This window comes from Ambystoma mexicanum, unplaced genomic scaffold, assembly GCF_040938575.1.
Source record: "Ambystoma mexicanum isolate Mex_15411 unplaced genomic scaffold, UKY_AmexF1_1 Mex_scaf66, whole genome shotgun sequence".
Lineage (NCBI taxonomy): Eukaryota > Metazoa > Chordata > Amphibia > Caudata > Ambystomatidae > Ambystoma > Ambystoma mexicanum.
The window spans coordinates 513,840-539,508 of NW_027182484.1; the positions used below are offsets into that span (position 1 = coordinate 513,840).

At 35.2% G+C, this 25,669-nt stretch overlaps 8 non-coding genes across 8 annotated transcripts; all 8 read left to right on the plus strand.

The window, feature by feature from the left end:
• Positions 1 to 2,141: 2,141 nt before the first annotated feature.
• TRNAC-GCA (transfer RNA cysteine (anticodon GCA)) lies at positions 2,142 to 2,213 on the plus strand. Its single transcript has one exon. It is a non-coding gene; the product is annotated as a tRNA-Cys (tRNA).
• Positions 2,214 to 3,093: 880 nt separating this feature from the next.
• On the plus strand, positions 3,094 to 3,165 carry TRNAC-GCA (transfer RNA cysteine (anticodon GCA)). The gene has a single exon. It is a non-coding gene; the product is annotated as a tRNA-Cys (tRNA).
• A 3,734-nt stretch (positions 3,166 to 6,899) lies between these two features.
• On the plus strand, positions 6,900 to 6,971 carry TRNAC-GCA (transfer RNA cysteine (anticodon GCA)). Its single transcript has one exon. It is a non-coding gene; the product is annotated as a tRNA-Cys (tRNA).
• Positions 6,972 to 7,851: 880 nt separating this feature from the next.
• On the plus strand, positions 7,852 to 7,923 carry TRNAC-GCA (transfer RNA cysteine (anticodon GCA)). Its single transcript has one exon. It is a non-coding gene; the product is annotated as a tRNA-Cys (tRNA).
• Positions 7,924 to 13,576: 5,653 nt separating this feature from the next.
• Positions 13,577 to 13,648, plus strand: TRNAF-GAA (transfer RNA phenylalanine (anticodon GAA)). The gene has a single exon. It is a non-coding gene; the product is annotated as a tRNA-Phe (tRNA).
• Positions 13,649 to 17,382: 3,734 nt separating this feature from the next.
• Positions 17,383 to 17,454, plus strand: TRNAC-GCA (transfer RNA cysteine (anticodon GCA)). The gene has a single exon. It is a non-coding gene; the product is annotated as a tRNA-Cys (tRNA).
• An 880-nt stretch (positions 17,455 to 18,334) lies between these two features.
• On the plus strand, positions 18,335 to 18,406 carry TRNAC-GCA (transfer RNA cysteine (anticodon GCA)). The gene has a single exon. It is a non-coding gene; the product is annotated as a tRNA-Cys (tRNA).
• A 5,653-nt stretch (positions 18,407 to 24,059) lies between these two features.
• On the plus strand, positions 24,060 to 24,131 carry TRNAF-GAA (transfer RNA phenylalanine (anticodon GAA)). The gene has a single exon. It is a non-coding gene; the product is annotated as a tRNA-Phe (tRNA).
• Positions 24,132 to 25,669: the final 1,538 nt, after the last annotated feature.

The window sequence follows — 25,669 nt, forward strand, 5'->3', positions numbered from 1 at the left end:
AATTTGTGCATTTGACAAAAGATTTTTTTCCATGTTCCAAGATCTACATGTGGTACGAAATGTATGAATTCTTGCAATGGAAACCTCACTGTATTTTACCAAGGCAGATAAAGGATATCCTTCGCACCCCATATACTTATAAGGAGGGTTTGGTGGCTGAAATTGCATTGCTTTGATGGTGATTGCATGTTGCTTGCACTTTGTACATATTACTGAATTAATAATGGTGAACTTTTCAGAACTGGGGGTATAGCTCAGTGGTAGAGCATTTCACTGCAGATCAAGATGTCCCTAGTTCAAATCTGGGTGCCCCCTTGTTCAACTGTTTTACCTGTAGAAATATTTTTTTATTAAATAAATTGAAGAAAACATTTACAATCTTAGCATTTTATGTAATGAGCAACACATTTCTACATTTGAAATACTCCTGATCATCTCCTGAAACACAGGGTAAACACCATGAAACTGTTTAGGATTTCTTCATATGATACAAGCTGTGTTTTAAATTCACCCAAGTTCAACTGGTGATATTATCAGTTTGAAATAGTCCATTGGAAGCTCATATGAATGTTATAAAACTGTGGTGGAAACCAATAATATGCCCTAAATGAAATGTATTAATTTGTACAGCTGACCAGAAGTGCACTGATGTCATTAGTTCTACAAGTTCCATACAGTCACCCACTCTATCACCTTTTTAAAAAAGGGCAGTTTTCAGCATTCAAGGGTTTCACTCAGTGGTAGAGCGTAGGAATGCAGTTCAAGAAGTCCCTGTTTCATAAACATATACCCTCTTCAATAGATCCTGTTAAAATGTTTTTCAACCCAATGCACTGTAAGAAAAAATAAGATATATCATCATTTCATATACAAAACAATGAACAATTGGGTTTAACTATGCTGTTAGCACAAAATCAACAAACTGCAGTAGAGAAGCAGTTACGTTTTGCGGAATTTGTGCATTTGACAAAAGTTTTTTTTCCATGTTCCAAGATCTACATGTGATACGAAATGTATGAATTCTTGCAATGGAAACCTCACTGTATTTTACCAAGGCAGATAAAGGACATCTTTTGTACCCCTTATACATATAATGAGGGTGTGGTGGCTGAAAATGAATTGCTTTGATGGTGATTGGATGTTGCTTCCACTTTGTACATATTACTGAATAAATAAAGGTGAACATTTCAGAAATGTGGTTATAGCTCAGGGATAGAGCATTTCACTGCAGATCAAGAGGTCCCTAGTTCAAATCGGGGTGCCCCGTTGTCCAACTGTTTTACCTGTAGAAATATTTCTCAATTGAATAAATTGAAGTAAACATTTACAATCTTAGCATTTTATGTAATGAGCAACACTTTTCTACATTTGAAATACTCCTGATCATCACCTGAAACATAGGGTAAACACCATTAAGCTGTTTAGGATTTCTTCATATGATACAAGCTGTGTTTTACATTCACCCAAGTTCTACTGGTGATATGATCAGCTTGAAATGGTCCATTGGAAGCTCATATGAATGTTATAAAAATGTGCTGGAAACCAATAATGTGCCCTTAATGAAATGTATTAATTTGTACAGCTGAGCAAAAGTGCACTGATGTCATTAGTTCTACAAGTTCCATAGAGTCACCCACTCTATCAACTTTTTAAAAAAGGGCAGTTTTCAACATTCAAGGGTTTATGTCAGTGGTAGAGCGTAGGAGTGTAGTTCAAGAAGTCCCTGTTTCATAACCATATACCCTCTTCAATAGATCCTGTTAAAATGTTTTTCAACCCAATGCACTGTAAGAAACAATAGGATATATCATCATTTCATATACAAAACAATGAACAATTGGGTTTAACTATGCTCTTAGCACAACATCAACAAACTGCAGTAGAGAAGCAGTTACATTTTGCAGAATTTGTGCATTTGACAAAAGATTTTTTTTCCATGTTCCAAGATCTACATGTGATACGAAATGTATGAATTCTTAAACCTCACTGTATTTTACCAAGGCAGATAAAGGACATCCTTCGCACCCCATATACTTATAAGGAGTATTTGGTGGCTGAAAATGCATTGCTTTGATGGTGATTGCATGTTGCTTGCACTTTGTACATATTACTGAATTAATAAAGGTGAACTGTTCAGAACTGGGGGTATATCTCAGTGGTAGAGCATTTGACTGCAGATCAAGAGGTCCCTAGTTCAAATCTGGGTGCCCCCTTGTTCAACTGTTTTACCTGTAGAAATATTTTTTTAATTAAATAAATTGAAGAAAACATTTACAATCTTAGCATTTTATGTAATGAGCAACACATTTCTACATTTCAAATACTCCTGATCATCACCTGAAACATAGGGTAAACACCATTAAGCTGTTTAGGATTTCTGCATATGATACAAGCTGTGTTTTACATTCACCCAAGTTCTACTGGTGATATTATCAGTTTGAAATAGTCCATTGGAAGCTCATATGAATGTTATAAAACTGTGGTGGAAACCAATAATATGCCCTTAATGAAATGTATTAATTTGTACAGCTGACCAGAAGTGCACTGATGTCATTAGTTATACAAGTTCCATACAGTCACCCACACTATCACCTTTTTATAAAGGGCAGTTTTCAACATTGAAGGGTTTATGTCAGTGGTAGAGCGTAGGAGTGTAGTTCAAGAAGTCCCTGTTTCATAACCATATACCCTCTTCAATAGATCCTGTTAAAATGTGTTTCAACCCAATGCACTGTAAGAAACAATAGGATATATCATCATTTCATATACAAAACAATGAACAATTGAGTTTAACTATGCTCTTAGCACAAAATCAACAAACTGCAGTAGAGAAGCAGTTACATTTTGCATAATGTGTGCATTTGTCAAAAGATTTTTTTCCATGTTCCAAGATCTACATGTGGTACGAAATGTATGAATTCTTGCAATGGAAACCTCACTGTATTTTACCACGGCAGATAAAGGACATCCTTCGCACCCCATATACTTATAAGGAGGGTTTGGTGGCTGAAATTGCATTGCTTTGATGGTGATTGCATGTTGCTTGCACTTTGTACATATTACTGAATTAATAAAGGTGAACTTTTCAGAACTGGGGGTATAGCTCAGTGGTAGAGCATTTGACTGCAGATCAAGAGGTCCCTAGTTCAAATCTGGGTGCCCCCTTGTTCAACTGTTTTACCTGTAGAATTTTTTTTTTAATTAAATAAATTGAAGAAAACATTTTCAATCTTAGCATTTTATGTAATGAGCAACACATTTCTACATTTGAAATGCTCCTGATCATCTCCTGAAACATGGGGTAAACACCATGAAACTGTTTAGGATTTCTTCATATGATACAAGCTGTGTTTTACATTCACCCAAGTTCTACTGGTGATATTATCAGTTTGAAATAGTCCATTGGAAGCTCATATGAATGTTATAAAACTGTGGTGGAAACCAATAATATGCCCTTAATGAAATGTATTAATTTGTACAGCTGACCAGAAGTGCACTGATGTCATTAGTTCTACAAGTTCCATAGAGTCACCCACTCTATCACCTTTTTAAAAAAGGGCAGTTTTCAACATTGAAGGGTTTATGTCAGTGGTAGAGCGTAGGAGTGTAGTTCAAGAAGTCCCTGTTGCATAACCATATACCCTCTTCAATAGATCCTGTTAAAATGTTTTTCAACCCAATGCACTGTAAGAAACAATAGGATATATCATCATTCCATATACAAAACAATGAACAATTGGGTTTAACTATGCTCTTAGCACACAATCAACAAACTGCAGTAGAGAAGCAGTTACATTTTGCAGAATGTGTGCATTTGACAAAAGATTTTTTTTCCATGTTCCAAGATCTATATGTGATACGAAATGTATGAATTCTTGCAATGGAAACCTCACTGTATTTTACCAAGGCAGATAAAGGACATCCTTCGCACCCCTTATACTTATAAGGAGGGTTTGGTGGCTGAACATGCATTGCTTTGATGGTGATTGCATGTTGCTTCCACTTTGTACATATTACTGAATAAATAAAGGTGAACATTCCAGAAATGGGGGTATAGCTCAGGGGTAGAGCATTTCACTGCAGATCAAAAGGTCCCTAATTCAAATCTGGGTGCCCCCTTGTCCAACTGTTTTACCTGTAGATATATTTTTTTAATTAAATAAATTGAAGTAAACATTTACAATTTTAGCATTTTATGTAATGAGCAACACATTTCTACATTTGAAATACTCCTGATCATCACCTGAAACATAGGGTAAACACCATTACGCTGTTTAGGATTTCTTCATATGATACAAGCTGTGTTTCACATTCACCCAAGTTCTACTGGTGATATGATCAGTTTGAAATAGTCCATTGGAAGCTCATATGAATGTTATAAATCTGTGGTGGAAACCAATAATATGCCCTTAATGAAATGTATTAATTTGTACAGCTGACCAGAAGTGCACTGATGTCATTAGTTCTACAAGTTCCATACAGTTACCCACTCTATCACCTTTTTTAAAAAAGGGCAGTTTTCAACATTCAAGGGTTTATGTCAGTGGTAGAGCATAGGCGTGTAGTTCAAGAAGTCCCTGTTTCATAACCATATACCCTCTTCAATAGATCCTGTTAAAATGTTTTTCAACCCAATGCACTGTAAGAAACAATAGGATATATCATCATTTCATATACAAAACAATGAACAATTGAGTTTAACTATGCTCTTAGCACAAAACCAACAAACTGCAGTAGAGAAGCAGTTACATTTTGGAGAATTTGTGCATTTGACAAAAGATTTTTTTCCATGTTCCAAGATCTACATGTGGTACGAAATGTATGAATTCTTGCAATGGAAACCTCACTGTATTTTACCAAGGCAGATAAAGGATATCCTTCGCACCCCATATACTTATAAGGAGGGTTTGGTGGCTGAAATTGCATTGCTTTGATGGTGATTGCATGTTGCTTGCACTTTGTACATATTACTGAATTAATAATGGTGAACTTTTCAGAACTGGGGGTATAGCTCAGTGGTAGAGCATTTCACTGCAGATCAAGATGTCCCTAGTTCAAATCTGGGTGCCCCCTTGTTCAACTGTTTTACCTGTAGAAATATTTTTTTATTAAATAAATTGAAGAAAACATTTACAATCTTAGCATTTTATGTAATGAGCAACACATTTCTACATTTGAAATACTCCTGATCATCTCCTGAAACACAGGGTAAACACCATGAAACTGTTTAGGATTTCTTCATATGATACAAGCTGTGTTTTAAATTCACCCAAGTTCAACTGGTGATATTATCAGTTTGAAATAGTCCATTGGAAGCTCATATGAATGTTATAAAACTGTGGTGGAAACCAATAATATGCCCTAAATGAAATGTATTAATTTGTACAGCTGACCAGAAGTGCACTGATGTCATTAGTTCTACAAGTTCCATACAGTCACCCACTCTATCACCTTTTTAAAAAAGGGCAGTTTTCAGCATTCAAGGGTTTCACTCAGTGGTAGAGCGTAGGAATGCAGTTCAAGAAGTCCCTGTTTCATAAACATATACCCTCTTCAATAGATCCTGTTAAAATGTTTTTCAACCCAATGCACTGTAAGAAAAAATAAGATATATCATCATTTCATATACAAAACAATGAACAATTGGGTTTAACTATGCTGTTAGCACAAAATCAACAAACTGCAGTAGAGAAGCAGTTACGTTTTGCGGAATTTGTGCATTTGACAAAAGTTTTTTTTCCATGTTCCAAGATCTACATGTGATACGAAATGTATGAATTCTTGCAATGGAAACCTCACTGTATTTTACCAAGGCAGATAAAGGACATCTTTTGTACCCCTTATACATATAATGAGGGTGTGGTGGCTGAAAATGAATTGCTTTGATGGTGATTGGATGTTGCTTCCACTTTGTACATATTACTGAATAAATAAAGGTGAACATTTCAGAAATGTGGTTATAGCTCAGGGATAGAGCATTTCACTGCAGATCAAGAGGTCCCTAGTTCAAATCGGGGTGCCCCGTTGTCCAACTGTTTTACCTGTAGAAATATTTCTCAATTGAATAAATTGAAGTAAACATTTACAATCTTAGCATTTTATGTAATGAGCAACACTTTTCTACATTTGAAATACTCCTGATCATCACCTGAAACATAGGGTAAACACCATTAAGCTGTTTAGGATTTCTTCATATGATACAAGCTGTGTTTTACATTCACCCAAGTTCTACTGGTGATATGATCAGCTTGAAATGGTCCATTGGAAGCTCATATGAATGTTATAAAAATGTGCTGGAAACCAATAATGTGCCCTTAATGAAATGTATTAATTTGTACAGCTGAGCAAAAGTGCACTGATGTCATTAGTTCTACAAGTTCCATAGAGTCACCCACTCTATCAACTTTTTAAAAAAGGGCAGTTTTCAACATTCAAGGGTTTATGTCAGTGGTAGAGCGTAGGAGTGTAGTTCAAGAAGTCCCTGTTTCATAACCATATACCCTCTTCAATAGATCCTGTTAAAATGTTTTTCAACCCAATGCACTGTAAGAAACAATAGGATATATCATCATTTCATATACAAAACAATGAACAATTGGGTTTAACTATGCTCTTAGCACAACATCAACAAACTGCAGTAGAGAAGCAGTTACATTTTGCAGAATTTGTGCATTTGACAAAAGATTTTTTTTCCATGTTCCAAGATCTACATGTGATACGAAATGTATGAATTCTTAAACCTCACTGTATTTTACCAAGGCAGATAAAGGACATCCTTCGCACCCCATATACTTATAAGGAGTATTTGGTGGCTGAAAATGCATTGCTTTGATGGTGATTGCATGTTGCTTGCACTTTGTACATATTACTGAATTAATAAAGGTGAACTGTTCAGAACTGGGGGTATAGCTCAGTGGTAGAGCATTTGACTGCAGATCAAGAGGTCCCTAGTTCAAATCTGGGTGCCCCCTTGTTCAACTGTTTTACCTGTAGAAATATTTTTTTAATTAAATAAATTGAAGAAAACATTTACAATCTTAGCATTTTATGTAATGAGCAACACATTTCTACATTTCAAATACTCCTGATCATCACCTGAAACATAGGGTAAACACCATTAAGCTGTTTAGGATTTCTGCATATGATACAAGCTGTGTTTTACATTCACCCAAGTTCTACTGGTGATATTATCAGTTTGAAATAGTCCATTGGAAGCTCATATGAATGTTATAAAACTGTGGTGGAAACCAATAATATGCCCTTAATGAAATGTATTAATTTGTACAGCTGACCAGAAGTGCACTGATGTCATTAGTTATACAAGTTCCATACAGTCACCCACACTATCACCTTTTTATAAAGGGCAGTTTTCAACATTGAAGGGTTTATGTCAGTGGTAGAGCGTAGGAGTGTAGTTCAAGAAGTCCCTGTTTCATAACCATATACCCTCTTCAATAGATCCTGTTAAAATGTGTTTCAACCCAATGCACTGTAAGAAACAATAGGATATATCATCATTTCATATACAAAACAATGAACAATTGAGTTTAACTATGCTCTTAGCACAAAATCAACAAACTGCAGTAGAGAAGCAGTTACATTTTGCATAATGTGTGCATTTGTCAAAAGATTTTTTTCCATGTTCCAAGATCTACATGTGGTACGAAATGTATGAATTCTTGCAATGGAAACCTCACTGTATTTTACCACGGCAGATAAAGGACATCCTTCGCACCCCATATACTTATAAGGAGGGTTTGGTGGCTGAAATTGCATTGCTTTGATGGTGATTGCATGTTGCTTGCACTTTGTACATATTACTGAATTAATAAAGGTGAACTTTTCAGAACTGGGGGTATAGCTCAGTGGTAGAGCATTTGACTGCAGATCAAGAGGTCCCTAGTTCAAATCTGGGTGCCCCCTTGTTCAACTGTTTTACCTGTAGAATTTTTTTTTTAATTAAATAAATTGAAGAAAACATTTTCAATCTTAGCATTTTATGTAATGAGCAACACATTTCTACATTTGAAATGCTCCTGATCATCTCCTGAAACATGGGGTAAACACCATGAAACTGTTTAGGATTTCTTCATATGATACAAGCTGTGTTTTACATTCACCCAAGTTCTACTGGTGATATTATCAGTTTGAAATAGTCCATTGGAAGCTCATATGAATGTTATAAAACTGTGGTGGAAACCAATAATATGCCCTTAATGAAATGTATTAATTTGTACAGCTGACCAGAAGTGCACTGATGTCATTAGTTCTACAAGTTCCATAGAGTCACCCACTCTATCACCTTTTTAAAAAAGGGCAGTTTTCAACATTGAAGGGTTTATGTCAGTGGTAGAGCGTAGGAGTGTAGTTCAAGAAGTCCCTGTTGCATAACCATATACCCTCTTCAATAGATCCTGTTAAAATGTTTTTCAACCCAATGCACTGTAAGAAACAATAGGATATATCATCATTCCATATACAAAACAATGAACAATTGGGTTTAACTATGCTCTTAGCACACAATCAACAAACTGCAGTAGAGAAGCAGTTACATTTTGCAGAATGTGTGCATTTGACAAAAGATTTTTTTTCCATGTTCCAAGATCTATATGTGATACGAAATGTATGAATTCTTGCAATGGAAACCTCACTGTATTTTACCAAGGCAGATAAAGGACATCCTTCGCACCCCTTATACTTATAAGGAGGGTTTGGTGGCTGAACATGCATTGCTTTGATGGTGATTGCATGTTGCTTCCACTTTGTACATATTACTGAATAAATAAAGGTGAACATTCCAGAAATGGGGGTATAGCTCAGGGGTAGAGCATTTCACTGCAGATCAAAAGGTCCCTAATTCAAATCTGGGTGCCTCCTTGTCCAACTCTTTTACCTGTAGATATATTTTTTTAATTAAATAAATTGAAGTAAACATTTACAATTTTAGCATTTTATGTAATGAGCAACACATTTCTACATTTGAAATACTCCTGATCATCACCTGAAACATAGGGTAAACACCATTACGCTGTTTAGGATTTCTTCATATGATACAAGCTGTGTTTCACATTCACCCAAGTTCTACTGGTGATATGATCAGTTTGAAATAGTCCATTGGAAGCTCATATGAATGTTATAAATCTGTGGTGGAAACCAATAATATGCCCTTAATGAAATGTATTAATTTGTACAGCTGACCAGAAGTGCACTGATGTGATTAGTTCTACAAGTTCCATACAGTCACCCACTCTATCACCTTTTTTAAAAAAGGGCAGTTTTCAACATTCAAGGGTTTATGTCAGTGGTAGAGCATAGGCGTGTAGTTCAAGAAGTCCCTGTTTCATAACCATATACCCTCTTCAATAGATCCTGTTAAAATGTTTTTCAACCCAATGCACTGTAAGAAACAATAGGATATATCATCATTTCATATACAAAACAATGAACAATTGAGTTTAACTATGCTCTTAGCACAAAATCAACAAACTGCAGTAGAGAAGCAGTTACATTTTGCAGAATTTGTGCATTTGACAAAAGATTTTTTTCCATGTTCCAAGATCTACATGTGGTACGAAATGTATGAATTCTTGCAATGGAAACCTCACTGTATTTTACCAAGGCAGATAAAGGACATCCTTCGCACCCCATATACTTATAAGGAGGGTTTGGTGGCTGAAATTGCATTGCTTTGATGGTGATTGCATGTTGCTTGCACTTTGTACATATTACTGAATTAATAATGGTGAACTTTTCAGAACTGGGGGTATAGCTCAGTGGTAAAGCATTTCACTGCAGATCAAGATGTTCCTAGTTCAAATCTGGGTGCCTCCTTGTTCAACTGTTGTACCTGTAGAAATATTTTTTTTATTAAATAAATTGAAGAAAACATTTACAATCTTAGCATTTTATGTAATGAGCAACACATTTCTACATTTGAAATACTCCTGATCATCTCCTGAAACACAGGGTAAACACCATGAAACTGTTTAGGATTTCTTCATATGATACAAGCTGTGTTTTAAATTCACCCAAGTTCTACTGGTGATATTATCAGTTTGAAATAGTCCATTGGAAGCTCATATGAATGTTATAAAACTGTGGTGGAAACCAATAATATGCCCTAAATGAAATGTATTAATTTGTACAGCTGACCAGAAGTGCACTGATGTCATTAGTTCTACAAGTTCCATACAGTCACCCACTCTATCACCTTTTTAAAAAAGGGCAGTTTTCAACATTGAAGGGTTTATGACAGTGGTAGAGCGTAGGAGTGTAGTTCAAGAAGTCCCTGTTTCATAACCATATACCCTCTTCAATAGATCCTGTTAAAATGTTTTTCAACCCAATGCACTGTAAGAGACAATAGGATATATCATCATTCCATATACAAAACAATGAACAATTGGGTTTAACTATGCTCTTAGCACAAAATCAACAAACTGCAGTAGAGAAGCAGTTACATTTTGCAGAATTTGTGCATTTGACAAAAGATTTTTTTTCCATGTTCCAAGATCTACATGTGATACGAAATGTATGAATTCTTGCAATGGAAACCTCACTGTATTTTACCAAGGCAGATAAAGGACATCCTTCACACCCCATATACTTATAAGGAGGGTTTGGTGGCTGAAAATGCATTTCTTTGATGGTGATTGCATGTTGCTTCCACTTTGTACATATTATTGAATTAATAAAGGTGTACATTTCAGAATTTGGGTTATAGCTTAATGGTAGAGCATTTGACTGCAGATCAAGAGTTCCCTAGTTCAAATCTGGATGCCCCCTTGTTCAACTGTTTTACCTGTAGAAATATTTTTTTAATTAAAAATATTGAAGAAAACATTTACAATCTTAGCATTTTATGTAATGAGCAACACATTTCTACATTTGAAATACTCCTGATCATCTCCTGAAACATAGGGTAAACACCATTAAGCTGTTTAGGATTTCTTCATATGATACAAGCTGTGTTTTACATTCACCCAAGTTGTACTGGTGATATGATCAGTTTGGAAGAGTCCATTGGAAGCCCATATGAATGTTATAAAACTGTGGTGGAAACCAACAATATGCCCTTAATGAAATGTATTAATTTGTACAGCTGACCAGAAGTGCACTGATGTCATTAGTTCTACAAGTTCCATACAGTCACCCACTCTATCACCTTTTTAAAAAAAGTGCAGTTTTCAACATTCAAGGGTTTATGTCAGTGGTAGAGCATAGGAGTGTAGTTCAAGAAGTCCCTGTTTCATAACCATATACCCTCTGCAATAGATCCTGTTAAAATATTTTTCAACCCAATGCACTGTGAGAAACAATAGGATATATCATCATTTCATATACAAAACAATGAACAATTGAGTTTTACTATGCTCTTAGCACAAAATCAACAAACTGCAGTAGAGAAGAAGTTATGTTTTGCAGAATTTGTGCATTTGACAAACGTTTTTTTTCCATGTTCAAAGATCTACATGTGATACGAAATGTATGAATTCTTGCAATGGAAACCTCACTGTATTTTACCAAGGCAGATAAAGGACATCCTTCGCACCCCATATACTTATAAGGAGGGTTTGGTGGTTGAAAATGCATTGCTTTGATGGTGATTGCATGTTGCTTGCACTTTGTACATATTATTGAATTAATAAAGGTGAGCATTTCAGAATTTGGGTTATAGCTTAATGGTAGAGCATTTGACTGCAGATCAAGAGGTCCTTAGTTCAAATCTGGATGCCCCCTTGTTCAACTGTTTTACCTGTAGAAATATTTTTTTAATTAAAAATATTGAAGAAAACATTTACAATTTTAGCATTTTATGTAATGAGCAACACATTTCTACATTTGAAATATTCCTGATCATCTCCTGAAACATAGGGTAAACACCATTAAGCTGTTTAGGATTTCTTCATATGATACAAGCTGTGTTTTACATTCACCCAAGTTCTACTGGTGATATGATCAGTTTGAAATAGTCCATTGGAAGCTCATATGAATGTTATAAAACTGTGGTGGAAACCAATAATATGCCCTTAATGAAATGTATTAATTTGTACAGCTGACCAGAAGTGCACTGATGTCATTAGTTCTACAAGTTCCATAGAGTCACCCACTCTATCACCTTTTTAAAAAAGGGCAGTTTTCAACATTGAAGGGTTTATGACAGTGGTAGAGCGTAGGAGTGTAGTTCAAGAAGTCCCTTTTTCATAACCATATACCCTCTTCAATAGATCCTGTTAAAATGTTTTTCAACCCAATGCACTGTAAGAAACAATAGGATATATCAGTATTCCATATACAAAACAATGAACAATTGGGTTTAACTATGCTCTTAGCACAAAATCAACAAACTGCAGTAGAGAAGCAGTTACATTTTGCAGAATGTGTGCATTTGACAAAAGATTTTTTTTCCATGTTCCAAGATCTATATGTGATACGAAATGTATGAATTCTTGCAATGGAAACCTCACTGTATTTTACCAAGGCAGATAAAGGACATCCTTTGCACCCCATATACTTATAAGGAGGGTTTGGTGGCTGAAAATTAATTGCTTTGATGGTGATTGCATGTTGCTTCCACTTTGTACATATTACTGAATAAATAAAGGTGAACATTTCAGAAATGGGGGTATAGCTCAAGGGTAGAGCATTTCACTGCAGATAAAAAGGTTCCTAGTTCAAATCTGGGTGCCCCCTTGTCCAACTGTTTTACCTGTAGAAATATTGTTTTAATTAAATACATTGAAGCAAACATTTACAATCTTAGCATTTTATGTAATGAGCAACACATTTCTACATTTGAAATACTCCTGATCATCACCTGAAACATAGGGTAAACACCATGAAACTGTTTAGGATTTCTTCATATGATACAAGCTGTGTTTTACATTCACCCAAGTTGTACTGGTGATATTATCAGTTTGAAAGAGTCCATTGGAAGCCCATATGAATGTTATAAAACTGTGGTGGAAACCAATAATATGCCCTTAATGAAATGTATTAATTTGTACAGCTGACCAGAAGTGCACTGATGTCATTAGTTCTACAAGTTCCATACAGTCACCCACTCTATCACCTTTTTAAAAAAAGGGCAGTTTTCAACATTCAAGGGTTTATGTCAGTGGTAGAGCATAGGAGTGTAGTTCAAGAAGTCCCTGTTTCATAACCATATACCCTCTGCAATAGATCCTGTTAAAATGTTTTTCAACCCAATGCACTGTAAGAAACAATAATATATATCATCATTTCATAAACAAAACAATGAACAATTGGGTTTAACTATGCTCTTAGCACAAAATCAACAAACTGCAGTGGAGAAGAAGTTACATTTTGCAGAATTTGTGCATTTGACAAAAGATTTTTTTTCCATGTTCCAAGATCTACATGTGATACAAAATGTATGAATTCTTGCAATGGAAACCTCACTGTATTTTACCAAGGCAGATAAAGGATATCTTTTGTACCCCTTATACTTATAAGGAGGGTTTGTTGGCTGAAAATGCATTGCTTTGATGGTGATTGCATGTTGCTTGCACTTTGTACATATTACTGAATTAATAAAGGTGAACATGTCAGAACTGGGGGTATAGCCCAGTGGTAGAGCATTTGACTGAAGATCAAGAGGTCCCTACTTCAAATCTGGGTGCCCCCTTGTTCAACTGTTTTACCTGTAGAAATATTTTTTTTTATTAAATAAATTGAAGAAAACTTTTACAATCTTAGCATTTTATGTAATGAGCAACACATTTCTACATTTGAAATACTCCTGATCATCACCTGAAACATAGGGTAAACACCATGAAACTGTTTAGGATTTCGTCATATGATACAAGCTGTGTTTTACATTCACCCAAATTCTACAGGTGATATTATCAGTTTGAAATAGTCCATTGGAAGCTCATATGAATGTTATAAAACTGTGGTGGAAACCAATAATATGCCCTTAGTGAAATGTATTAATTTGTACAGCTGACCAGAAGTGCACTGATGTCATTAGTTCTACAAGTTCCATACAGTCACCCACTCTATCACCTTTTTAAAAAAGGGCAGTTTTCAGCATTCAAGGGTTTAACTCAGTGGTAGAGCGTAGGAATGCAGTTCAAGAAGTCCCTGTTTCATAACCATATACCCTCGTCAATAGAGCCTGTTAAAATGTTTTTCAACCCAATGCACTGTAAGAAACAATAAGATATATCATCATTTCATATACAAAACAATGAACAATTGGGTTTAAATATGCTCTTAGCACAAAATCAACAAACTGCAGTAGAGAAGCAGTTACATTTTGCAGAATTTGTGCATTTGACAAAAGATTTTTTTTTCCATGTTCCAAGATCTACATGTGATACGAAATGTATGAATTCTTGCAATGGAAACCTCACTGTATTTTACCAAGGCAGATAAAGGATATCTTTTGTACCCCTTATACTTATAAGGAGGGTTTGGTGGCTGAAAATGCATTGCTTTAATGGTGATTGCATGTTGCTTCCACTTTGTACATATTACTGAATAAATAAAGGTGAACATTTCAGAAATGGGGGTATAGCTCAGCGGTAGAGTATTTCACTGCAGATCAGAAGCTCCCTAGTTCAAATCTGGGTGCCCCCTTGTCCAACTGTTTACCTGTAGAAATATTTGTTTAATTAAATACATTGAATTAAACATTTACAATCTTAGCATTTTATGTAATGAGCAACACATTTCTACATTTGAAATACTCCTGATCATCACCTGAAACATAGGATAAACACCATTAAGCTGTTTAGGATTTCTTCATATGATACAAGCTGTGTTTTACATTCACCCAAGTTCTACTGGTGATATTATCAGTTTGAAATAGTCCATTGGAAGCTCATATGAATGTTATAAAACTGTGGTGGAAACCAATAATATGCCCTTAATGAAATGTATTAATTTGTACAGCTGACCATAGGTGAACTGATGTCATTAGTTCTACAAGTTCCATACAGCCACCCACTCTATAACCTTTTTAAAAAAGGGCAGTTTTCAGCATTCAAGGGTTTAACTCGGTGGTAGAGCGTAGGAGTGCAGTTCAAGAAGTCCCTGTTTCATAACCATATACCCTCGTCAATAGATCCTGTTAAAATGTTTTTCAACCCAATGCACTGTAAGAAACAATAGGATATATCATCATTTCATATACAAAACAATGAACAATTGGGTTTAACTATGCTCTTAGCACAAAATCAACAAACTGCAGTAGAGAAGCAGTTACATTTTGCAGAATTTGTGCATTTGACAAAAGTTTTTTTTCCATGTTCCAAGATCTACATGTGATACGAAATGTATGATTCTTGCAATGGAAACCTCACTGTATTTTACCAAGGCAGATAAAGGACATCTGTTGTACCCCTTATACTTATAAGGAGGGTTTGGTGGCTGAAAATGCATTGCTTTGATGGTGATTGCATGTTGCTTCCACTTTGTACATATTACTGAATAAGTAAAGGGGAACGTTTCAGAAATGGGGGTATAGCTCAGGGGTAGAGCATTTCACTGCAGATCAAGAGGTCCCTAGTTCAAATCTGGGTGCATCCTTGTCAAACTGTTTTACCTGTAGAAATATTTTTTTAATTAAATAAATTGAAGTAAACATTTACAATCTTAGCATTTTATGTAATGAGCAACACATTTCTACATTTGAAATACTCCTGATCATCTCCTGAAACACAGGGTAAACACCATGAAACTGTTTAGGATTTCTTCATATGATACAAGCTGTGTTTTAAATTCACCCAAGTTCAACTGGTGATATTATCAGTTTGAAATAGTCCATTGGAAGCTCATATGAATGTTATAAAACTGTGGTGGAAACCAATAATATGCCCTAAATGAAATGTATTAATTTGTACAGCTGACCAGAAGTGCACTGATGTCATTAGTTCTACAAGTTCCATACAGTCACCCACTCTATCACCTTTTTAAAAAAGGGCAGTTTTCAGCATTCAAGGGTTTCACTCAGTGGTAGAGCGTAGGAATGCAGTTCAAGAAGTCCCTGTTTCATAAACATATACCCTCTTCAATAGATCCTGTTAAAATGTTTTTCAACCCAATGCACTGTAAGAAAAAATAAGATATATCATCATTTCATATACAAAACAATGAACAATTGGGTTTAACTATGCTGTTAGCACAAAATCAACAAACTGCAGTAGAGAAGCAGTTACGTTTTGCGGAATTTGTGCATTTGACAAAAGTTTTTTTTCCATGTTCCAAGATCTACATGTGATACGAAATGTATGAATTCTTGCAATGGAAACCTCACTGTATTTTACCAAGGCAGATAAAGGACATCTTTTGTACCCCTTATACATATAATGAGGGTGTGGTGGCTGAAAATGAATTGCTTTGATGGTGATTGGATGTTGCTTCCACTTTGTACATATTACTGAATAAATAAAGGTGAACATTTCAGAAATGTGGTTATAGCTCAGGGATAGAGCATTTCACTGCAGATCAAGAGGTCCCTAGTTCAAATCGGGGTGCCCCGTTGTCCAACTGTTTTACCTGTAGAAATATTTCTCAATTGAATAAATTGAAGTAAACATTTACAATCTTAGCATTTTATGTAATGAGCAACACTTTTCTACATTTGAAATACTCCTGATCATCACCTGAAACATAGGGTAAACACCATTAAGCTGTTTAGGATTTCTTCATATGATACAAGCTGTGTTTTACATTCACCCAAGTTCTACTGGTGATATGATCAGCTTGAAATGGTCCATTGGAAGCTCATATGAATGTTATAAAAATGTGCTGGAAACCAATAATGTGCCCTTAATGAAATGTATTAATTTGTACAGCTGAGCAAAAGTGCACTGATGTCATTAGTTCTACAAGTTCCATAGAGTCACCCACTCTATCAACTTTTTAAAAAAGGGCAGTTTTCAACATTCAAGGGTTTATGTCAGTGGTAGAGCGTAGGAGTGTAGTTCAAGAAGTCCCTGTTTCATAACCATATACTCTCTTCAATAGATCCTGTTAAAATGTTTTTCAACCCAATGCACTGTAAGAAACAATAGGATATATCATCATTTCATATACAAAACAATGAACAATTGGGTTTAACTATGCTCTTAGCACAACATCAACAAACTGCAGTAGAGAAGCAGTTACATTTTGCAGAATTTGTGCATTTGACAAAAGATTTTTTTTCCATGTTCCAAGATCTACATGTGATACGAAATGTATGAATTCTTAAACCTCACTGTATTTTACCAAGGCAGATAAAGGACATCCTTCGCACCCCATATACTTATAAGGAGTATTTGGTGGCTGAAAATGCATTGCTTTGATGGTGATTGCATGTTGCTTGCACTTTGTACATATTACTGAATTAATAAAGGTGAACTGTTCAGAACTGGGGGTATAGCTCAGTGGTAGAGCATTTGACTGCAGATCAAGAGGTCCCTAGTTCAAATCTGGGTGCCCCCTTGTTCAACTGTTTTACCTGTAGAAATATTTTTTTAATTAAATAAATTGAAGAAAACATTTACAATCTTAGCATTTTATGTAATGAGCAACACATTTCTACATTTCAAATACTCCTGATCATCACCTGAAACATAGGGTAAACACCATTAAGCTGTTTAGGATTTCTGCATATGATACAAGCTGTGTTTTACATTCACCCAAGTTCTACTGGTGATATTATCAGTTTGAAATAGTCCATTGGAAGCTCATATGAATGTTATAAAACTGTGGTGGAAACCAATAATATGCCCTTAATGAAATGTATTAATTTGTACAGCTGACCAGAAGTGCACTGATGTCATTAGTTATACAAGTTCCATACAGTCACCCACACTATCACCTTTTTATAAAGGGCAGTTTTCAACATTGAAGGGTTTATGTCAGTGGTAGAGCGTAGGAGTGTAGTTCAAGAAGTCCCTGTTTCATAACCATATACCCTCTTCAATAGATCCTGTTAAAATGTGTTTCAACCCAATGCACTGTAAGAAACAATAGGATATATCATCATTTCATATACAAAACAATGAACAATTGAGTTTAACTATGCTCTTAGCACAAAATCAACAAACTGCAGTAGAGAAGCAGTTACATTTTGCATAATGTGTGCATTTGTCAAAAGATTTTTTTCCATGTTCCAAGATCTACATGTGGTACGAAATGTATGAATTCTTGCAATGGAAACCTCACTGTATTTTACCACGGCAGATAAAGGACATCCTTCGCACCCCATATACTTATAAGGAGGGTTTGGTGGCTGAAATTGCATTGCTTTGATGGTGATTGCATGTTGCTTGCACTTTGTACATATTACTGAATTAATAAAGGTGAACTTTTCAGAACTGGGGGTATAGCTCAGTGGTAGAGCATTTGACTGCAGATCAAGAGGTCCCTAGTTCAAATCTGGGTGCCCCCTTGTTCAACTGTTTTACCTGTAGAATTTTTTTTTTAATTAAATAAATTGAAGAAAACATTTTCAATCTTAGCATTTTATGTAATGAGCAACACATTTCTACATTTGAAATGCTCCTGATCATCTCCTGAAACATGGGGTAAACACCATGAAACTGTTTAGGATTTCTTCATATGATACAAGCTGTGTTTTACATTCACCCAAGTTCTACTGGTGATATTATCAGTTTGAAATAGTCCATTGGAAGCTCATATGAATGTTATAAAACTGTGGTGGAAACCAATAATATGCCCTTAATGAAATGTATTAATTTGTACAGCTGACCAGAAGTGCACTGATGTCATTAGTTCTACAAGTTCCATAGAGTCACCCACTCTATCACCTTTTTAAAAAAGGGCAGTTTTCAACATTGAAGGGTTTATGTCAGTGGTAGAGCGTAGGAGTGTAGTTCAAGAAGTCCCTGTTGCATAACCATATACCCTCTTCAATAGATCCTGTTAAAATGTTTTTCAACCCAATGCACTGTAAGAAACAATAGGATATATCATCATTCCATATACAAAACAATGAACAATTGGGTTTAACTATGCTCTTAGCACACAATCAACAAACTGCAGTAGAGAAGCAGTTACATTTTGCAGAATGTGTGCATTTGACAAAAGATTTTTTTTCCATGTTCCAAGATCTATATGTGATACGAAATGTATGAATTCTTGCAATGGAAACCTCACTGTATTTTACCAAGGCAGATAAAGGACATCCTTCGCACCCCTTATACTTATAAGGAGGGTTTGGTGGCTGAACATGCATTGCTTTGATGGTGATTGCATGTTGCTTCCACTTTGTACATATTACTGAATAAATAAAGGTGAACATTCCAGAAATGGGGGTATAGCTCAGGGGTAGAGCATTTCACTGCAGATCAAAAGGTCCCTAATTCAAATCTGGGTGCCTCCTTGTCCAACTCTTTTACCTGTAGATATATTTTTTTAATTAAATAAATTGAAGTAAACATTTACAATTTTAGCATTTTATGTAATGAGCAACACATTTCTACATTTGAAATACTCCTGATCATCACCTGAAACATAGGGTAAACACCATTACGCTGTTTAGGATTTCTTCATATGATACAAGCTGTGTTTCACATTCACCCAAGTTCTACTGGTGATATGATCAGTTTGAAATAGTCCATTGGAAGCTCATATGAATGTTATAAATCTGTGGTGGAAACCAATAATATGCCCTTAATGAAATGTATTAATTTGTACAGCTGACCAGAAGTGCACTGATGTGATTAGTTCTACAAGTTCCATACAGTCACCCACTCTATCACCTTTTTTAAAAAAGGGCAGTTTTCAACATTCAAGGGTTTATGTCAGTGGTAGAGCATAGGCGTGTAGTTCAAGAAGTCCCTGTTTCATAACCATATACCCTCTTCAATAGATCCTGTTAAAATGTTTTTCAACCCAATGCACTGTAAGAAACAATAGGATATATCATCATTTCATATACAAAACAATGAACAATTGAGTTTAACTATGCTCTTAGCACAAAATCAACAAACTGCAGTAGAGAAGCAGTTACATTTTGCAGAATTTGTGCATTTGACAAAAGATTTTTTTCCATGTTCCAAGATCTACATGTGGTACGAAATGTATGAATTCTTGCAATGGAAACCTCACTGTATTTTACCAAGGCAGATAAAGGACATCCTTCGCACCCCATATACTTATAAGGAGGGTTTGGTGGCTGAAATTGCATTGCTTTGATGGTGATTGCATGTTGCTTGCACTTTGTACATATTACTGAATTAATAATGGTGAACTTTTCAGAACTGGGGGTATAGCTCAGTGGTAAAGCATTTCACTGCAGATCAAGATGTTCCTAGTTCAAATCTGGGTGCCTCCTTGTTCAACTGTTGTACCTGTAGAAATATTTTTTTTATTAAATAAATTGAAGAAAACATTTACAATCTTAGCATTTTATGTAATGAGCAACACATTTCTACATTTGAAATACTCCTGATCATCTCCTGAAACACAGGGTAAACACCATGAAACTGTTTAGGATTTCTTCATATGATACAAGCTGTGTTTTAAATTCACCCAAGTTCTACTGGTGATATTATCAGTTTGAAATAGTCCATTGGAAGCTCATATGAATGTTATAAAACTGTGGTGGAAACCAATAATATGCCCTAAATGAAATGTATTAATTTGTACAGCTGACCAGAAGTGCACTGATGTCATTAGTTCTACAAGTTCCATACAGTCACCCACTCTATCACCTTTTTAAAAAAGGGCAGTTTTCAACATTGAAGGGTTTATGACAGTGGTAGAGCGTAGGAGTGTAGTTCAAGAAGTCCCTGTTTCATAACCATATACCCTCTTCAATAGATCCTGTTAAAATGTTTTTCAACCCAATGCACTGTAAGAGACAATAGGATATATCATCATTCCATATACAAAACAATGAACAATTGGGTTTAACTATGCTCTTAGCACAAAATCAACAAACTGCAGTAGAGAAGCAGTTACATTTTGCAGAATTTGTGCATTTGACAAAAGATTTTTTTTCCATGTTCCAAGATCTACATGTGATACGAAATGTATGAATTCTTGCAATGGAAACCTCACTGTATTTTACCAAGGCAGATAAAGGACATCCTTCACACCCCATATACTTATAAGGAGGGTTTGGTGGCTGAAAATGCATTTCTTTGATGGTGATTGCATGTTGCTTCCACTTTGTACATATTATTGAATTAATAAAGGTGTACATTTCAGAATTTGGGTTATAGCTTAATGGTAGAGCATTTGACTGCAGATCAAGAGTTCCCTAGTTCAAATTTGGATGCCCCCTTGTTCAACTGTTTTACCTGTAGAAATATTTTTTTAATTAAAAATATTGAAGAAAACATTTACAATCTTAGCATTTTATGTAATGAGCAACACATTTCTACATTTGAAATACTCCTGATCATCTCCTGAAACATAGGGTAAACACCATTAAGCTGTTTAGGATTTCTTCATATGATACAAGCTGTGTTTTACATTCACCCAAGTTGTACTGGTGATATGATCAGTTTGGAAGAGTCCATTGGAAGCCCATATGAATGTTATAAAACTGTGGTGGAAACCAACAATATGCCCTTAATGAAATGTATTAATTTGTACAGCTGACCAGAAGTGCACTGATGTCATTAGTTCTACAAGTTCCATACAGTCACCCACTCTATCACCTTTTTAAAAAAAGGGCAGTTTTCAACATTCAAGGGTTTATGTCAGTGGTAGAGCATAGGAGTGTAGTTCAAGAAGTCCCTGTTTCATAACCATATACCCTCTGCAATAGATCCTGTTAAAATATTTTTCAACCCAATGCACTGTGAGAAACAATAGGATATATCATCATTTCATATACAAAACAATGAACAATTGAGTTTTACTATGCTCTTAGCACAAAATCAACAAACTGCAGTAGAGAAGAAGTTATGTTTTGCAGAATTTGTGCATTTGACAAACGTTTTTTTTCCATGTTCAAAGATCTACATGTGATACGAAATGTATGAATTCTTGCAATGGAAACCTCACTGTATTTTACCAAGGCAGATAAAGGACATCCTTCGCACCCCATATACTTATAAGGAGGGTTTGGTGGTTGAAAATGCATTGCTTTGATGGTGATTGCATGTTGCTTGCACTTTGTACATATTATTGAATTAATAAAGGTGAACATTTCAGAATTTGGGTTATAGCTTAATGGTAGAGCATTTGACTGCAGATCAAGAGGTCCTTAGTTCAAATCTGGATGCCCCCTTGTTCAACTGTTTTACCTGTAGAAATATTTTTTTAATTAAAAATATTGAAGAAAACATTTACAATTTTAGCATTTTATGTAATGAGCAACACATTTCTACATTTGAAATATTCCTGATCATCTCCTGAAACATAGGGTAAACACCATTAAGCTGTTTAGGATTTCTTCATATGATACAAGCTGTGTTTTACATTCACCCAAGTTCTACTGGTGATATGATCAGTTTGAAATAGTCCATTGGAAGCTCATATGAATGTTATAAAACTGTGGTGGAAACCAATAATATGCCCTTAATGAAATGTATTAATTTGTACAGCTGACCAGAAGTGCACTGATGTCATTAGTTCTACAAGTTCCATAGAGTCACCCACTCTATCACCTTTTTAAAAAAGGGCAGTTTTCAACATTGAAGGGTTTATGACAGTGGTAGAGCGTAGGAGTGTAGTTCAAGAAGTCCCTTTTTCATAACCATATACCCTCTTCAATAGATCCTGTTAAAATGTTTTTCAACCCAATGCACTGTAAGAAACAATAGGATATATCAGTATTCCATATACAAAACAATGAACAATTGGGTTTAACTATGCTCTTAGCACAAAATCAACAAACTGCAGTAGAGAAGCAGTTACATTTTGCAGAATGTGTGCATTTGACAAAAGATTTTTTTTCCATGTTCCAAGATCTATATGTGATACGAAATGTATGAATTCTTGCAATGGAAACCTCACTGTATTTTACCAAGGCAGATAAAGGACATCCTTTGCACCCCATATACTTATAAGGAGGGTTTGGTGGCTGAAAATTAATTGCTTTGATGGTGATTGCATGTTGCTTCCACTTTGTACATATTACTGAATAAATAAAGGTGAACATTTCAGAAATGGGGGTATAGCTCAAGGGTAGAGCATTTCACTGCAGATAAAAAGGTTCCTAGTTCAAATCTGGGTGCCCCCTTGTCCAACTGTTTTACCTGTAGAAATATTGTTTTAATTAAATACATTGAAGCAAACATTTACAATCTTAGCATTTTATGTAATGAGCAACACATTTCTACATTTGAAATACTCCTGATCATCACCTGAAACATAGGGTAAACACCATGAAACTGTTTAGGATTTCTTCATATGATACAAGCTGTGTTTTACATTCACCCAAGTTGTACTGGTGATATTATCAGTTTGAAAGAGTCCATTGGAAGCCCATATGAATGTTATAAAACTGTGGTGGAAACCAATAATATGCCCTTAATGAAATGTATTAATTTGTACAGCTGACCAGAAGTGCACTGATGTCATTAGTTCTACAAGTTCCATACAGTCACCCACTCTATCACCTTTTTAAAAAAAGGGCAGTTTTCAACATTCAAGGGTTTATGTCAGTGGTAGAGCATAGGAGTGTAGTTCAAGAAGTCCCTGTTTCATAACCATATACCCTCTGCAATAGATCCTGTTAAAATGTTTTTCAACCCAATGCACTGTAAGAAACAATAATATATATCATCATTTCATAAACAAAACAATGAACAATTGGGTTTAACTATGCTCTTAGCACAAAATCAACAAACTGCAGTGGAGAAGAAGTTACATTTTGCAGAATTTGTGCATTTGACAAAAGATTTTTTTTCCATGTTCCAAGATCTACATGTGATACAAAATGTATGAATTCTTGCAATGGAAACCTCACTGTATTTTACCAAGGCAGATAAAGGATATCTTTTGTACCCCTTATACTTATAAGGAGGGTTTGGTGGCTGAAAATGCATTGCTTTGATGGTGATTGCATGTTGCTTGCACTTTGTACATATTACTGAATTAATAAAGGTGAACATGTCAGAACTGGGGGTATAGCCCAGTGGTAGAGCATTTGACTGAAGATCAAGAGGTCCCTACTTCAAATCTGGGTGCCCCCTTGTTCAACTGTTTTACCTGTAGAAATATTTTTTTTTATTAAATAAATTGAAGAAAACTTTTACAATCTTAGCATTTTATGTAATGAGCAACACATTTCTACATTTGAAATACTCCTGATCATCACCTGAAACATAGGGTAAACACCATGAAACTGTTTAGGATTTCGTCATATGATACAAGCTGTGTTTTACATTCACCCAAATTCTACAGGTGATATTATCAGTTTGAAATAGTCCATTGGAAGCTCATATGAATGTTATAAAACTGTGGTGGAAACCAATAATATGCCCTTAGTGAAATGTATTAATTTGTACAGCTGACCAGAAGTGCACTGATGTCATTAGTTCTACAAGTTCCATACAGTCACCCACTCTATCACCTTTTTAAAAAAGGGCAGTTTTCAGCATTCAAGGGTTTAACTCAGTGGTAGAGCGTAGGAATGCAGTTCAAGAAGTCCCTGTTTCATAACCATATACCCTCGTCAATAGAGCCTGTTAAAATGTTTTTCAACCCAATGCACTGTAAGAAACAATAAGATATATCATCATTTCATATACAAAACAATGAACAATTGGGTTTAAATATGCTCTTAGCACAAAATCAACAAACTGCAGTAGAGAAGCAGTTACATTTTGCAGAATTTGTGCATTTGACAAAAGATTTTTTTTTCCATGTTCCAAGATCTACATGTGATACGAAATGTATGAATTCTTGCAATGGAAACCTCACTGTATTTTACCAAGGCAGATAAAGGATATCTTTTGTACCCCTTATACTTATAAGGAGGGTTTGGTGGCTGAAAATGCATTGCTTTAATGGTGATTGCATGTTGCTTCCACTTTGTACATATTACTGAATAAATAAAGGTGAACATTTCAGAAATGGGGGTATAGCTCAGCGGTAGAGTATTTCACTGCAGATCAGAAGCTCCCTAGTTCAAATCTGGGTGCCCCCTTGTCCAACTGTTTACCTGTAGAAATATTTGTTTAATTAAATACATTGAATTAAACATTTACAATCTTAGCATTTTATGTAATGAGCAACACATTTCTACATTTGAAATACTCCTGATCATCACCTGAAACATAGGATAAACACCATTAAGCTGTTTAGGATTTCTTCATATGATACAAGCTGTGTTTTACATTCACCCAAGTTCTACTGGTGATATTATCAGTTTGAAATAGTCCATTGGAAGCTCATATGAATGTTATAAAACTGTGGTGGAAACCAATAATATGCCCTTAATGAAATGTATTAATTTGTACAGCTGACCATAGGTGAACTGATGTCATTAGTTCTACAAGTTCCATACAGCCACCCACTCTATAACCTTTTTAAAAAAGGGCAGTTTTCAGCATTCAAGGGTTTAACTCGGTGGTAGAGCGTAGGAGTGCAGTTCAAGAAGTCCCTGTTTCATAACCATATACCCTCGTCAATAGATCCTGTTAAAATGTTTTTCAACCCAATGCACTGTAAGAAACAATAGGATATATCATCATTTCATATACAAAACAATGAACAATTGGGTTTAACT